This window comes from Humulus lupulus, chromosome 1 (assembly GCF_963169125.1).
Source record: "Humulus lupulus chromosome 1, drHumLupu1.1, whole genome shotgun sequence".
Classification (NCBI taxonomy): domain Eukaryota; kingdom Viridiplantae; phylum Streptophyta; class Magnoliopsida; order Rosales; family Cannabaceae; genus Humulus; species Humulus lupulus.
Genome location: NC_084793.1, coordinates 76,300,599 through 76,313,150, shown reverse-complemented (window position 1 = coordinate 76,313,150; position 12,552 = coordinate 76,300,599). Strand labels below are relative to the sequence as shown.

The 12,552-nt window shown below is 50.7% G+C and overlaps 1 non-coding gene across 1 annotated transcript; it reads right to left on the bottom strand.

Moving 5' to 3' along the window:
• Nucleotides 1-11,074: 11,074 nt before the first annotated feature.
• LOC133813226 (small nucleolar RNA R71) lies at nucleotides 11,075-11,180 on the bottom strand. Its single transcript, XR_009884262.1, has one exon. It is a non-coding gene; the product is annotated as a small nucleolar RNA R71 (small nucleolar RNA).
• Between the last annotated feature and the right edge of the window lie 1,372 nt (nucleotides 11,181-12,552).

Sequence of the window (12,552 nt, the reverse complement as noted above, 5' to 3'; positions counted from 1 at the left end):
CCTCACTTATCAAGAAGGCCGCCACCAGCCAAGACCCGTCCAAGGGGAAAAGACGAAAGGCCGGAGCTGGTAGGGGAGGTAAAGCTGCCACACCCAAGAAGACAAGTGGCGAGGCGCAAGGGTCTCCGGTGGTGGAGAGGTAATTCGTGCCTGTGGTGGAGAAGCCTCCTGTCAAGGGGCCTTCCGAGAACATGGTGGTCTCGAGTAGTAGCAGTGATGGGGAAGGTCTTGTGTTCCCCGTGAAGAGGGCCGGGGTGAGCAAGCGCTCTGGAGGAGAGGCTGAGGGCGACAAGAAGAAATGCCTTAGACACTCTTCTCCCGGAGGTGATGGAGACCTCCGGGCTGCGCGCAGTCCCCACCAGACTACCCCCACCCAGCAGCAAACACAACTCCAACAACAAAAGCAACAGCAACAACAACAACAACCACAAAGACAATCAACACCGCCACAGCAGCAGCAAAAGCAACAACAACATCAGCAGCAACAACAAACCGGGGCGGTAGTGTCTTCGCTACCGTCCCTAATACCCCGTCTACTTCCTCCTCCAGTCCAAAGGGAGTCCACCCTTTCGGGGTCTCCTTCTTCTTCTTCTCTTCCACTTTCTCAACAAACAAGCCTTCCTCAGCCTGGCCTGAAGTTCCACTTCCCTCAGAAACTAACCTGTTTCCCCGCTGCCCTCCTGGAGGGTGTAAGACGGGCTGATAATTTTTTGAAGAGGCGGTTGGAGGCCGAGAAGGCTGTTACTCAGGGAAGGGCAGACAACCTGTCTGCCGTGAAGAGAGCTGAGCTGGCCGAGGGGGTGAGATCCCTTCACCCGGCTGGAGCGGTTTTGGATGGCCCAGCCTTGGAGAAGAGGCTGGTGCCTAGGCTCGGACGTGCATTGGCGCCGTTCGGAGCGGAGATGATGGAGGACATGGCCCTGAGCTTGTGCGAGCTCAATTCTGAGAAATGGGCCATCAGTAGCAGTAAGGACCCGCTGTTGCTGACACATGCCGTAAAGCAGCAACTTTCTGGGGTAAGCTGTCAGTTGTTGTGTTCTGGGATCAATTGTCTTAGTACATTTGGTTCTGCTTAACTCATTCTGTTGTCTTTCCTCGCAGGCCTCTCTCATCACGGAACGCTTGTTCCGGGAGGTGGGTGCAGTTCTGGTTCAGCTGGAGGAGAGCCAGGTGGCTCGCCAGGCCTTGGAGGCGGAGAAGCAGAAACTGACCCAACAGGTCGAGAGCATAAAGGGGGAGGCTGTGGAGAAGATTAACCAGGCCCGGCGCACGGCTGAAGAAGAGGCGGACAAGAAATATCTTGCCAAATATCAAGAGTACCGGGCCCGCGCGGAGAATGAGTTCAAGCAGCGGTCGAATGACTTGAAGGCCGAGAACTCCAAGCTCCAGGAAGAGCTATCCCAGGTCAGGGGGGAGAAGGACACCCTGGATGCCCGCTTGCAATCAAAAAACAATCTCCTCCTTAAGCAGAACGAGGAATACGCCCTTCTTCAGAATAAGCTGTACGAGGAGGAGCAAGATCACAAGAGGAGCAAGGATCTCGCGTCTATGCAGGAGTTGGGGCTCGCTGAGAAGGATAAACAGATTGGAGCCTTGCAATTCACTATCAGGGGGCATGTGACCGAGAAGCAATCCTTGCTGGATCAAAATAAGGTGCAGCGCAAGGAGATTGATTCCCTTAAGGGAGAGCGGGATGCATCCAAGGCCGAGCTGGAAAAACTGAGGGCTCAATTGGCTTTCGCGGAGGCAAAGCTGGCGACCTCTGAGGCGGAGCGCTTGAAGGAGAAGGAAGATGCCGAGGTGGTGCTGAATAGAACGATTAATCTATCCCACGTGGTCCTCATGCACCAACTTTGGAAAATAAACCCGGAGGTAGTAGGCTACCTGGGAGAGGACGCCGCCGCCATGAGGGAAAAGATACAGGCGTTGGATCAAAGCCCAGAGGTGTATGTCCAGACTTATAACATCGACGAGCCTGCTGGAGTCCCTGAGGCAGAAGATCCCGAAGAGGCGGGGACCTCTGAACTTGCCATTGATGACGTTCCATCTTCCAATGAGCTGAATCCCCCAGCCCCAGTTGAAACCGCTGTCTCCGAGACCCCGGTCGTGGAAGCCGCTGCCACCCCCAGCGCTTGAAGGGGTCTTATTCTTTGTGTAATAATAATTTTTTTTTTCTTTATTTTCCTTTGGGGCAAAGCTCCCTGTACTCTTTTTTTTTTTTTTAATTGCGGGAACATTACAGATGTCCGGTCCGCAGGGCCTTCATTGTCATAATTGTAGACTTCTTCTTTCCTTTCCTGCTGAGTTCCTTGTTTAATTTTGTGCTTAGGGTAGAGACTTTTATACGATAGAAACTGCTGTAGGGGCGCATGAGGTTTAGGTTCCAACGGCCAGAACCTATGCATTTCTAACTTGAAGCTCCAACGGCTTATGTCTTTTCCCATGTAGTTTCTAGGTTACGGAGGGTTCTTGGTTCCAACGGCCAGACTCCCTCTTTCATCGTACTCAGCTTTCCTAAGGTAAATAGCCAATCCCGGGACTTGTAGTTATACCGTTCGCTGGGATGGCTAAGGTGACCCGTTGCATCTTCCCATCGTGATCTTTACAAAGCTTGCGAGGCCAACACTTAATACGATTCCGCGGGATGGTGCCGGAACGGGAGTTCTTTTGGTGGGCGTTGCTAGACTTAGGGCTAGATCTTTGCGAAGCAAAACTAACTGTCGTTGTGTACCTCACGGTGGCCGACTTCAGGGACTTGGCATGAAGCCTTGCGAGGCAAAGTTCGTTGCGGTCGAGGAAATCGTCACGCCTACCATGTGCGATCCTGGAGCAGGGGCTTTGCGAAGCAAGGCCTGCTGTAATTGGGGGATCGATTATATTTGCTCCCAGAGCTGAAGCTTGCGAAGCGAAGTTTGCAGTGGTCGAGGAGCTCGCCATGCATTTTTTTGTGAGACCCGGAGCTGAAGCCTGCGAAGCAAAGCTTACAGCGGTCGCGGATCTTGCCATCTTTCGCCTTGCGGGACCCGGAGCTGGAGCTTGCGAAGCAAAGTTCTCAGCGGTCGCGGATCTTGCCATGCATTACTTTATGAGACCCGGAGCTGAAGCTTGCGAAGCAAAGCTTTCAGCGGACGCGTAGTATTCTGCGAAGGACTTGTCAGGAAGTTGGGGGTGTTTCGGCGTGGCTCTCTGAATGTGCCCCAACCTTCAGTCCTGTTCATCGCTGGGCTACACAGGAGATAATTTTCATGATGCATAATGGCAGATATTTTCATGGCAATTTTCACATAACCACACAATGCACACATGACACGTAATGCAAATATGTTCATGGAAACAAATCAACCTAAGCTTAATCAATTTTAAAAATTTCAAACACAATGCTAGCACATAAGTGGTGTTCTCTTTATGTTTTGTTCAAGGGGCGTATGGCTATGCCTTAGCCATGTATACCCCCCCAAGTGAGCGTGGGGTCCGGACGTCTCCGGACCGCGTGGTCACTTGTTAAAACGCAACTTGGAACAAAGGGATAAAAAATGCAGTAAAAGCGGAGTGAAACTCTCCATGTTTTATTAAATTAGCCTGTTAGGCATGTGTTTTACAGCTGGGAGGACTATCTCCATATTTTACATTTTTGCTACGTCCACCAAGGACTTTCGACTAGATAGTCCGGGGCTTACTGATAGTAACGGCGGAGGTGCTCCGCGTTCCAGGCGCGCGGGACTTTAGATCCGTCGAGTCTCTTTAAGTGATACGTCCCATGGCCCACTTTTTCTTGGACTTCATAGGGGCCTTCCAGTTGGGTCCGAGGACTCCCACTCCCGGATCCTGCGTTGCAGGAAATACTCTCCGTAGGACAAGGTCCCCAACTTCGAATGTACGGCTCTTGACTCTTGAGTTGAAGTGTCGGGCTATCTTGCCTTGGTACATTTTGAGTTGGACCTGTGACTGCTCCCGGAGCTCTTCGATCATGTCCAGGGACTCCTGGAGAAGGGCGTGGTTCCAGGTAGGGTCGTAGGTGTCCTGCCTGTGAGAGGTGATCATAGTTTCTACTGGGATGACGGCCTCGCAACCGAAGGTCATGGAGTAAGGTGTGTGCCCTGTTGAAGTTCTCTCTGTTGTGCGATAGGCCCAAAGTACTCGCGGGAGCTCTTCCGGCCAGTGAGCCTTGCATGCTTGGAGTTTTTTCTTCAACGTGGTCTTTAAAATTTTGTTCACTGCCTCCACTTGCCCATTAGCTTGAGGTCTGGCGACTGCGGAAAAGCTTTTGATGATTCCATGCGAAGCACATAAGTTCGTGAAATGTTCACTATCAAATTGCTTCCCGTTGTCGGACACAATTTTACGTGGAAGCCCGAAACGACACACTATATTCTTGATGACAAAGTCCAGTGCTTTCTTAGACGTGACCGTGTTCATAGGTTCTGCTTCAGCCCATTTGGTGAAGTAGTCTACCGCGACTATGGCATACTTCACTCCACCCTTTCCAATTGGAAGGGAACCTACTAGGTCAATGCCCCAAACGGAGAACAGCCAGGGGCTGGTCATTAAGGTAATTTCTGTAGGCGGCGCTCGCGGAACCTTGGCGTACCTCTGGCACTGCTCACATTTTCTGACATAATCCACACAATCGTTCTTCATGGTGGGCCAGAAGTATCCTTGACGAAGGATCTTTTTGGAGAGGCTCAGCTCGGAGGTATGGTCGCCACAGAAGCCTCCGTGAATCTCATGGATGATGGTGCTGATTTCGGTTCCAGCAACACACCTAAGGAAGGGTATGGACAACCCCCTGCGGTAAAGCTTTCCATCCATAACCACGTATCGGGGAGCTTGATATTGGAGCTTTCTTGCGTCAGCTTTATCAGTGGGGAGCTCTCCGGTGGTGAGAAATCTGAGGATGGGTCCTATCCAGGAATGGGAATGGTCGATGATGGAATTTACCCTCTGTGTCTCAGTACTAGGTGCTTCTAAGTGCCCGATGGGCACTAGGCCATATTGTTCAATCTCCGGGTCTGTTGCAAGCTTGGCCAGTGTGTTCGCGAGTGAATTCTGGTCCCGGGGGACCTGGCGGATTTGGTAGCCTTTGAAATGCTGCAGGAGGCCGCGGGAGAGAGACACGTAAGCAGCCATTTTTTCGCCTTTCGTCTGGTATTCTCCGGATATTTGGTTTACCACAAGTAGGGAGTCGCTGTATACTTCGATTTTTTGGGCTCCGACTTCTTTGGCCAGTTGTAATCCAGCTAGCATGGCTTCGTGTTCTGCCTCGTTGTTGGATGCTGGGAACGCGAAACGGATGGCGCTCTAGAGCTGATGTCCTTGGGGAGAAATTAGGATAACCCCTGCTCCAGCTCCTTTTTCATTTGAGGCTCCGTCTACATAGACCTTCCATGTGGGAAGTTCCGGGACAGGATCTTCTGGGAGGTCATTCATTCCTGAGCATTCCACAATAAAGTCCGCGAGAGCTTGACCTTTTATGGAAACACGTGGCTGGTAGTGGATGTCAAACTGGCTCAGTTCCATGGCCCATTTAAGTAATCTGCCAGAAGACTCGGGCTTCTGCAGGACTTGCCGGAGAGGGTGGTTGGTGAGTACTCTGATGGTGTGCGCTTGGAAATAGGGCCTTAGCTTCCGCGAAGCGATGAGCAAGCAGAGGGAGAGTTTTTCGATCATTGTATATCTGGACTCGGCGTCCAGTAACTTCTTGCTCACGTAATACACAGGGAGTTGGAGACGGCCGTCTTCCCGGATGAGAGCGGCACTTACGACATGCTTTGTCACAGCTAAGTACAAGAACAACGCCTCTCCTTCGACAGGTTTGGACAGAATGGGAGCTCGAGTTAGATGTTCCTTGAGGTGTTGGAAGGCTGCTTCGCATTCGGGGGTCCACTCGAACCTCTTGTTTCCTCGCAACACATTGAAGAAGGGGACACATTTGTCAGTGGCCTTAGATACAAAGCGGCTGAGAGCAGCTATCCTTCCGGTAACGCTTTGGACATCCTTATGCTTTCGGGGAGAAGGCATATCTACGAACGCTTTAATTTTCTCAGGGTTGGCCTCCACTCCGCGGGAGCTGACAATGAAACCGAGGAACTTCCCAGACGAGACCCCGAAAGTACATTTCTTCGGATTCATTTTCATTCCGTACTTTCGGATCACGGCGAAAGCTTCCTCAAGGTCGTCACTGTGGTCCTCGGAGGTCTTCGATTTCACCAACATGTCGTCTACATACACCTCCATGTTCCTCCCCAGCTGATCCTTGAACATCTTGTTTACTAGACGCTGGTATGTCGCCCCAGCATTCTTCAAACCGAATGGCATGACCACGTAATAGTAGACAGCTTTGTCCGTGAGGAAGCTGGTGTGTTCCTGGTCCGCGACATGCATCTTGATCTGGTTGTATCCGGAGTATGCATCCATGAAGGATAAGAGTTCATACCCGGAAGTAGCGTCTACCATCTGATCGATTCGCGGAAGAGGGAAACAGTCTTTTGGGCAGGCTTTGTTCAGGTCCGTGAAGTCAATACACATTCTCCAGGATCCATCGGGTTTCTTGACCAGAACCGGGTTGGCCAACCACACGGGATAGAGTGACTCCTGGAGAAAGCCTATGGACATCAGCTTGTCCACTTCAGCTTTGACTGCTTCGGCCCTTACTGGGTCTAACGGCCTCCTCTTTTGGCGAACTGGAGTTGCAGATGGGTCTATGTTGAGTGCGTGGCACGCAACATTAGGATTAATCCCCGTCATATCAGCGTGGCACCATGCCAGGATATCCTGATTATTCTTCACAGTGGCCACGATCTTTTCTCGAATGGCCGATGGAAGGTTTTTCCCCACCTGAATGACTTTGGTGGGATCTTCCGAGTTGAGGATCACCTCTTCGACTTCCTCCATCGGCTCTATTGCCCTCTCGACCCCCACTCTAGGGTCGAGTTCGTCAACGTATGCCCCTTGGGCACCCCCAGTCTCTGGTAAATCCTCTGCCAAAGGTGTGGCAACAATCGCCTCCTGGACCGTGTAGACGGATCGGACGGAGACGTTATAACAGCTTCGTGCACTTCGTTGATCTCCCCGGAGGGTGCCGATGCGCCCGTTGTCGCATGGAAACTTCAAGCATAAGTGGCGTATCGAGGTTATGGCCCCAACATCGATTAGGACCGGTCGGCCTAGGATTGCATTATACGCCGTGGGGCAGTCGACCACCATGAATGTGCAGTTCTTGAAGGCACAAGCGTCGCTGTCTCCTCTGAGGGTGACTGGAAGTTGAATTTTGCCTAAGGGCATGAGTGCATCCCCATTGAACCCCTGAAGCTAGATGGGGCATGGGATCAGATCTGTCTCGGTTAATCCGATCGCATGGAAGGCAGCTTTGAAGAGGATGTTGACGGAGCTTCCATTATCGACTAGGATCCGTGACACCTTCTTATTGGCGATCTGGGCTTCCACGACGAGGGGATCGTTGTGGGGGAAGTGCACATGTCGGGCGTCATCTTCCGTGAAGGTGATGGGAAGATCCATCATTCGGGGACGCTGAGCAGGTGACTGAACCAAGGCGCACATCTCCCCGGTGTGTTCTAACTCCCTCAAGTACCTTTTCTGGGAGTTACGGGTGCTTCCGGCAAGGTGCGGTCCTCCGGAAATGGTGGCCACGTGTCCGTCAACGGGTGGCGGAGCAAGGCCAGGCGGATATGGTTTTCCGGGTCCTGGAGTCCACATGGCAATGGGTGCCGGAGAGGTCGGAGCAGGAAGCGCTGGGAACTAAGATCCAGGAGCTTCGGGGTGACCGGCTCCAGGAGCGCTAGCGGTCCCCCTCTGTCCCGGAGAGTACGCAGCTCCGTGAACTACTCCCTGTCCGGGATAGATTATGGGTATCCTCACCCATTGACCGAGGTGTCTAGCTCTTGCCAGGGACTCGATCTCATCCTTCAGCTGAAGGCATTCGTTTGTGGTGTGCCCCACGTCTCCGTGGAACTCACACCTCTTATTGGAGTCTCGCGGATGCCTTCCTCCGTGAGACACTTTCGGGGGCTTCCGGTAGTTGACCATATTACAGGTCGCCCGATAGACGTTCTCTCGCGAGTCTATCAAACTGGTGTACTCCGTGAACTTGGGCTCATAGTTCTTCCGGGGTTTCTTTGAATGGTCCCCCCGGTTGGAGTTTCTTCCGCCTCGTTTATTCCGCGATTGGCTCAGATTTTGTTCTGGACCTTCCGCTTGCGGTTGCGACGGGCCGGGAGCGATACTACATCCGGTTGGTACAGCTCCGTACCCAGAGAAATGGGTTTGACTCGGCGTCTGAGCAGACGCGGAAGGTCCATACACGCTTGGAGTGAACTGGGCTCCTGGAAGCGTGAGGGCTGGCGCGGGAGCTTGCGAAGCAAAGCTCGGTGCAGTCACGGAGGGCGTCGGAGCTGGGGGAACTCCAAAGGCCTATTGGTAGGCATCTTCAAGGTTGATGATTCCTTGAGCTTTTGATATGAATTCGGACAGAGTTTCTGCTCGCCTCCTTTGCATTTCTCCCCATAGCAGGGAGCCGACGGTAAGCCCCGATTGAAGGGCGATCAGCTTCATGTCATCGCTGACCTTGGTCTTAGCAGCAGCTTCCATCATTCTTTGAATGAAAGCTTTGAGGCTCTCATGGGGTAGCTGCTTGATGTTGGTTAAGGAACCAACCTCCATGTCGTGGTCCCGGGCAGCAATGAACTGCCTCCTGAATGCGGACTGTAGCTCCTTCCAACTGTGGATGGATCCGGGAGCTAATCTTTTCCACCAGTCTTCCGTGGACTTGGTAAGGGTGAGTGAGAAGCACATGCATTTGGCATCCTCACTGACGCGCGCCACTTGCATCATCTTGTTGTATTTAGCTAGATGGGTGCGCGGGTCTGTCCTCCCCTCATATAATTCTATGTGAGGCATTTTGAAGTTCTCTGGGAGGGGCGTTTCCGCGATCCTCCGAATACATGGTTCCGGGTCTTCTTCCTCAGAGTCTGACAGGGCCCCACTTTGCTTCCGGACCAGCTTGGTCAAGGCAGCGATCTGTTCCTCGAGCCTCTTTGTATCGCTCTCCGGGAGGTCACGTCCCCGGAGCTTGTCGTTGAGATGATTTCGCAGGTCATCTCCGCGAGGCCGGGCCTTTTCTCCTTTGGCCTTTTCGTACTTGGCCTCCAACCTTCTTCTTAGGTCCACCGTGGACCAGCTATCCTCGGAGTGCGTGTCTGCAGCCCGACCGTCCTGGTTGATGGAATCACTGGGGCGGTTGTTCCTTCCCCTAGGCCTGGGTGCCTTAGCACCGGGCCCTTTAGGCACAGAGTGCCCCCTTGGGGCTGAAGGACGTCTGGGCTTAGAAGCGCCAGAGACCTTCTGCGCGCGGGGGGGGGGGGCAGTCGGCCTGGTGATTCACGCCTTTAGGAGGTGCAGGGGCGTTATTGCGCACAGGCTCCCCAACTTTTTCTTTGCCCTTGTTAGGGGCGGCTTTGGATGGTCCAGCAGCGGCGGGATCCGGCATGGTGGCATCAACACCACCTAAAACAGAGGCGTCCTCGTCCGAGTCGCCTAGATCTCCGAACTTACTTTGGAGGCGCTCCATCATGCGCTGCATTTTTTCGGAGACGCGCTCCTGCTCAGCGAGCTTGGCCTTAGTGGCCACCAGTTCTTCGGCTACTTGGACCAGTTCTGGATCCTTCTCGTAGTAGTAGCCGTCTTTGTAGTAACCGTCTCGGACATACTCTTCTTCGTTTTCTAAGTATGTCATATCTTCAGTACTGACCCGATCCTGGCGGGATGTCGGGTCTTCACCTTGGTAGTCCGAGTCGTGGGTACTTTCTCCTTCGGTCTGGGCTGCCGAGGGTTCGTTTTGTACCGCATCTTCCATCATAGTATCGGGGTTGACCCTAGCATTCTTGTCAACCGCGGATTTTCTCGTAGTCACCATCTTTTCAGTACGCAGAAAAAGAGCTGACTAACAACTCCCTACAGCTCTCAATGAAAGCACCAAAATGTTTACCGAGTTTTTCGGAAACGAATACAAAAAAAAAAAAAAAAGAACTGTAGAAGTGCAGAAATATAAATAGAAAAATAGGTTTTTTACGTGGTTCAGGCGTTAACGAGCCCTAGTCCACGAGTCGATGTTATTATACTTGTAGAGAATTACAGTAAAGTGGCTGGTGTACAAGAACCTCACAAACTCACAGTGTTTCTCTCGAGTTCTCTAGAAGAAGACGAAGCTAGAGAGATTTTGGCAGAGTTCTTGCTATGTAATGTGTTCTTCCTCTCTTCCTATTGCAGAATGAGGAGGTCTTTATAGCTAGAGTTTTGCACTAGGGTTTTACTCTGCCCCCATGAGTCTTAATTACACCAGCCATAAATAGGGGATACAATTACCGTAGTCGCCTGGCTACCAGGCTCTATGTGGGTATATTTACATGAAAGTATGGGGAATGCACAAAGGCAGCTGTCTTTTCCAGGCTGTCAGCGGAACAGTAGGCGAAATGGTACTTTTAGGCGTGCTGGGATGTGTGCGGCCTCGACCTGTCGGGCGTGTCAGGCGGGATCCTGTGTCAGGTGGATATCATTCCAACTATGCCTCCTCCATGACCGACCACTTGGTCTTCTTTCGTGCGAGGTACGGAACTGTATCCGCGAAGGTAACCTGAAGAGCTTCTCCTGGAAGGACCTTCCCCGAAGGATATCCCTTCGGGAGTCCGGGAGAATTGATGAGCCTCCGCGTCGCGGTTGCTTGAAAGAGTATGCTGGACACTAAATGGGAGAGGCGAAGCCTTTCTGTCCATCCGCGAGCTCTGGTCACCTTTCGCGAAAGACTTTGATAATTCTGCTTCCCCAAGGCTATCCATCTAAACGCTATCCGGAAATCTGGATAACACCAACTTTTTAGAGCTGTTTGCGACATTCAAAATTAACAGGGTGAGTAACGATGCTGTTAGATTAAGATTATTCCCATTTTCGTTAAGAGACAGAGCTAAGAGTTGGTTGAATTCATTACAAGCCAACTCTATAGTCATTTGGGAAGACTTGGCTTAGAAGTTCCTTGGTAAATATTTTCCTCCTGCGAAGTCAGCCTAATATAGAGGTGAGATTAATAACTTCCATTAGCTAGATGGGGAGTCATTATATGATGTGTGGGAACGTTTTAAAGAGTTGCAAAGGAAGTGCCTACATCATGGAATCGAGAAGTGGCTGTTGGTGCATACATTTTACAATGGTTTGGGAGGAAATACAAGGACAATTATTGATGTAGCATCGGGAGGAGCATTTATGAGAAAAAGTGCTAATGAAGCTTATGAATTACTGGAAGAGATGGCCATGAATAACTACAATTGGCCCACTGAGCGTGAGAATAAGAAGGTGGCAGGAGTCTTAGAGTTTGATCCTATTGCTTTATTGACTACTCAAGTGGCATCTTTAACCAAGCAATTGCAGCAGAATAACCTCGCCGCACAAGCAATGCAAGTACAGAATTTCATGATTTGCGAGATTTGTGGGGGACCACATTCTTATGAACAATGCCCGAGCATTACTAGTTGCTCGACAGACGTGAACAGTATGCCTTTGGAACACAGGTTATTAGTAACTTTCCAAGACCTGCACCCAACACTTACTCCAATTCATAGACTCTTGCGTTGAAGAATCAGCCTAACATGTCTTGGAAAAATAACCAAGGTTTACAACCACAATATCCACCTCAACATCCACCTCATCAACCCACTTATGGACTACATTCTAGGCCTTACTATGATCCAAACCCACACCCATCTCATCCACCACCACATCCTCCAATGAACTCACCAACAACTCAGCCAGACCAATTAAATCAATTCATGACAGAGACAAGGTCTTCCATCAGGAATTTGGAGACATAAATGGGTCAGTTGGCTAAACTACTTTCTAGTAGACAGTAAGGGAATTTGCCTAGTTCCATAGAGGTAAATCCCAAAGAGCAATGTCAAGCTATCACTTTGAGGAGTCGGACTAAGTATGATGGGTTTACAGTGGATGACACGGGAAAGAAGACAGAGGATCAACATGTTACTAGTCCAGCACAAGAGGAGGTTATTGAAGACTTTCCAAAAACAGAAAAGCCAAAATACACCGAGCCTACACCAAAGATTCCTTATCCTCAACGGTTTCGAAAGGCTAATCTTTACAAACAATTCTCCAAATTTCTTGAGGTATTTAAGAAACTTCACATTAACATTCCCTTTGCTGAGGCTCTTGAGTAAATGCCTATTTATGTGAAGTTTATGAAAGCGATATTGTCTAATAAGAGAAAAATAGAGGATTATGAAACCGTGGCATTAACAGAAGAGTGTAGTGCAGTTATTCAAAAGAAACTTCCTCAAAAGTTAAGAGATCCGAGCAACTTCACTATACGTTACACCATTGGGAACTTTCATTGTGAGAGGGCTTTATGTGATCTGGGTGCAAGCATTAATTTAATGCCGCTGTCCGTAATCAAAAGACTTGGTTTAGGGGAAGCTAGACCCACTACTGTTACTCTTCAACTGGCTGACCGTTCATTGACACATCCCCGAGTTATTA